Here is a 4800-nt window from a genome sequence, read left to right as displayed (position 1 = left end):
TCACATACAAACTCGTTGTCACGTCAGATGGAAGGAAAATGCCGATTTAACTGAACAGCGATTTGCGGTAACCGGGTATTAGATCACAGCGCAATGCCGTTGCAGGCAGATGCAAGCCGAAGCGATACGCCGGGCCGGCTACGGGCTTACCTCGGCGGCGGCGCGGTGCCCGCGGAGCGCGTGGCGCTGGTGCTGCCCCTGGGGGTGGCGCTGCCGCTGGTGGTGGAGAGCCGTGGCTGCCGCCGGCTGGAGCGCCGCTGCCCCACTGGCGTCGCGACGCGCCGCCCACTCCGACGCCGACGCCGCCACCGGCGCCGCCGCACTAGGTCGGTCCACGGCGCTTCCGCTGCCGCTGCCGGAGGCTGGGAGCACGCCGGGTGGAGCCCGCAGGAGGGCATGACCCAGAAACAGCGGTACGCCGTGTCTGGCAAGGGGAGCGAGAGGGGAGAGGGGGGACACGGACAGGTAGCTGGATGGGGTTTAATGAACGTAGACTTCCATCTACTTCGTCAGCAATTTTAAGGAAGGATTGGACAGTGGATGCGGACTCCGATGATATAGTTGCTGAACAGTTGAGAGAAAATTTGAGTCTCGTAACGAATAAATACCCCACTCATACGGTAATAGTTGGTGGGGACTTCAACCTTCCCTCGATATGTTGCCAAAAATACTTGTTAAAAACCGGTGGTAGGCAGAAAACATCTTCCGAGATTGTCCTGAATGCTTTCTCCAAAATTATTTCCAGCAGTTAGTCCACGAACCCACGCGAATTGTAAATGGATGCGAAAACACACTTGACCTCTTAGCCACAAACAATCCAGAGCTGATACAGAACATCATGACCGATACAGGGATTAGTGATCACAATGTCGTTGTAGCTAGGCTCAATACCGTTTCCTCCAAATCCACCAGAAACAAACGCAAAATAATTTTACTTAAAAAAGCGGATAAAGTGTCACTAGAAGCCTTACTAAGGGACAATCTCCATTCCTTCGACCTGACTATGCAAATGTAGACGAGATGTGGCTCAAATTCAAAGGTATAGTAGAAACAGCAATTGAGAGATTCATACCTCATAAACTGGTAAGAGATGAAACTGATCCCCCATGGTACACAAAAGAGGTCCGAACGCTGTTGCAGAGGCAACGGAAAAAGCATGCGAAGTTCAGAAGAACGCGAAATCCCGAAGATTGGCTAAAATTTACAGACGCGCGAATTTTGGCACGGATTTCAATGTGAGATGCCTTTAATAGGTTCCACAACGAAACATTGTCTCGAAATTTGGTAGAAAATCCGAAGAAATTCTGGTCGTATGTAAAGTACACAAGCGGCAAGACGCTGCGCAGTGCCGATGGTCTTGTTACCGACGACTGTGCCGCTAAAGCGGAGTTATTGAACGCAGTTTTCCGAAATTCCTTCACCAGGGAAGACGAATGGAATATTCCAGAATTTGAAACACGAACAGCTGCTAGCATGGTTTCTTAGAAGTAGATACCTTAGGGGTTGCAAAGAAACTCAAATCGCTTGATATGGGCAAGTCATCACGTCCAGATTGTATACCGATTAGGTTCCTTTCAGATTACGCTGAAACAATAGCTCCCTACTTAGCAATCATATGCAACCGCTCGCTCACCCATAGATCTGTACCTACAGATTGGAAAATTGCGCAGGTCACACCAGTGTTTAAGAAGGGTAGTAGGAGTAATCCATCTAACTACAGACCTATATCATTGACGTCGGTTTGCAGTAATGTTTTGGAGCATATATTGTATTCAAACATTATGAATCACCTCGAAGGGAACGATCTATTGATACGTAATCAGCTTGGTTTCAGAAAACATCGTTCTTGTGCAACGCAGCTAGTTCTTTATTCGCACGAAGTAATGGCCGCTATCGACAGGGGATCTCGATTCCGTATTTCTAGATTTCCGGAAAGCTTTTGACACCGTTCATCACAAGCGACTTCTAATCAAGCTGCGGGCCTATGGGGTATCGTCTTAGTTGTGCGACTGGATTCGCGATTTCCTGTCAGGTAGGTCGCATTTCGTAGTAATAGACGGAAAATCATCGAGTAAAATTGAAGTGATATCAGGTGTTTCCCAGGGAAGCGTCCTGGGATCTCTGCTGTTCCTGATCTATATAAATGACCTGGGTGACAATCTGAGCAGTTCTCTTAGGTTGTTTGCAGATGATGCTGTAATTTACCGTCTAGTAAGGTCATCCGAAGACCAGTATCAGATGCAAAGCGATTTAGAAAAGATTGCTGTATGGTGTGGCAGGTGGCAGTTGACGCTAAATAATGAAAAGTGTGAGGTGATCCACATGAGTTCCAAAAGAAATCCGTTGGAATTCGATTACTCGATAAATAGTACAATTCTCAAGGCTGTCAATTCAACTAAGTACCTGGGTGTTAAAATTACGAACAACATCAGTTGGAAAGACCACATAGATAATGTTGTGGGGAAGGCGAGCCAAAGGTTGCGTTTCATTGGCAGGACACTTCGAAGATGCAACAAGTCCACTAAAGAGACAACTTACACTACACTCGTTCGTCCTCTGTTAGAATATTGCTGCGCGGTGTGGGATCCTCACCAGGTGGGATTGACGGAGTACATCGAAAGCGTGCAAAAATGGGCAGCTCATTTTGTATTATCACATAATAGGGGAGAGAGTGTGGCAGATATTATACGCGAGTATGGATGGAAGTCATTAAAGCAAAGACGTTTTTCGTCGCGGCGAGATCTATTTATGAAATTTCAGTCACCAACTTTCTCTTCCGAATGCGAAAATATTTTTATTGCGCCCAATCTACATAGGTAGGAATGATCATTAAAATAAAATAAAAGAGATCAGAGCCCGCACAGAAAGGTTTAGGTGTTCGTTTTTCCCGCGCGCTGTTCGGGAGTGGAATGGTAGAGAGAGAGTATGATTGTGGTTCGATGAACCCTCTGCCAAGCACTTAAATGTGAATCGCAGAGTAATCATGTAGATGTAGATGTAGATGGAGATTTTTCGTGCTTTTTATCTTCGTACTGAACAACAACGACATCGTAACATCGGCTTCTCTTTTTTAGGATTCTGTACCTCAGACAGTAAGAACGGAATCCATATAGGATGATGATGACTTTGTTGTCCGTCTGTTCGTCTGTCTGAGGGCTTTTTCTCGGGAACAGATAGCCGTATCAACTTGAAATTTACGTCCCATATCAACGTCTGCAGTGCCTCGCTACTGTTGTGATCTTGGGTCCCAAGACTTGATGCAGCTCTCCATGTTACTCTATCCTGTGCGATCCTCTTCATCTCCGAATAACTACAGCACCCTATATCTTTCCCACTGTGTTAACTGTATTCATCTCTTGGTCTTCCTCTGCGATTCTCACTTAACACCATTCCCTCCAGTACTAAATTGATAGTCCCTTGATGTCTCAGAACATGTCCTCTCAACCTTTCTTTTAGTGAAATTGTCCACAAATTTCTATTTCTTTTCTCCCCAATTCTGTTCCGTACTTCCCCAATAGTTACGTGGTCGACTCATGTAATTTTCAGCATTCTTCTGTAGCACCACATTTCGAAAGTTTAAATTCTCTTTGTATCTAAACTGTTAATCGTCCACGTTTCCCTTCCATACATGGCTACACTCCATACAAATACTTTCAGAAAAGACTGGCTGACACTTAAGTCTAAACTCGATGTTAACAAGTTTCTCCTCTTCAGAAACGCTTTCCTTGCCATTGCCAGTCTACATTTTATATCCTCTCTTCTTCGGCCATCATCAGTTATTTTGCTGCCCAAATAGCAAAACTCATCTACTACTTCAAGCGTCTCGTTTCCTTATCTAATCCCCTCAGCATTACTTGATTTAATTCGACCACATTCCATTATCCCAGCTTTGCTTCTTTTGATGTTCATCTTACATCCTCTCCTCAAGACACTGTCCATTCCGTTCAATTGCTCGTCGAAGTCCTTTCCTGTCTTTCACAGAATTACAATGTCATTGGCGAATCTCAAGTTTTTAATTCTTCTCCCTAGACTTTACTTCCTATTCCAAATTTTCTTTTGTCTCCTTTACTGCTTGATCAAGGCACATATTGAATAACACCGGGGATAGGCTACAACCTTTGATCATTCCCTTTCAACCACTGCCTCCCTTTCATGCCCTCTACTCATATAACCGCCGTCTGGTTTCTGTACAAGTAGTAAATAGCCCTTCGCTCCCTGTATTTTACCGCTGCTAACTTCACAATTTCAAAGAGGGTATTTGAGTCAAAATTGTCAAATGCTTTCTCTAAGCCTACAAGTGCTATAAATCTAAGTTTGCCTTTGCTTAAGTCAGAATTCATGGTCAGTATTGCCTTGCGCATTCCTACATTTGTCTAGAAACTAAACTGATCTTCCCTGAGATCGGCTTCTACCAGTTTTCCATTCTTCTGTAAACAATTCGTGTTAGTATTTTGGAGCCCTGACTTATAGTTGGGTAATTTTCACACCTGTCATCACCTGTTTTGTTTGGAATTGTAATTCCTACATTCTTCTTGCAGTGTGAGGGTATTTCGCCTGTCTTATACATCCTGCAAAAGTTGGAAGAGTTATTTCATGGCTGAGTCTCCCAAGGCTATCAGTACTTCTGTCAAAATACCATATACTCCAGGAGCTTTGTTTCGCCTTTGTCTTTCGGAGTTCAGTCAAATTCTTCCCGCAGTATCAAATCTCCCATATCTTCATCTAAGTCCACTTCCCTTTCTATAATATTGCCTTCAAGTAAATCTTCCTTGTAGAGACCTCCTATATACTTCTTCCACC

This window comes from Schistocerca nitens, chromosome 4, assembly GCF_023898315.1.
Source record: "Schistocerca nitens isolate TAMUIC-IGC-003100 chromosome 4, iqSchNite1.1, whole genome shotgun sequence".
Classification (NCBI taxonomy): Eukaryota; Metazoa; Arthropoda; class Insecta; order Orthoptera; family Acrididae; genus Schistocerca; species Schistocerca nitens.
The sequence above is the reverse complement of the archived record's forward strand: the minus strand, read 5'-3'. Positions refer to the sequence as shown.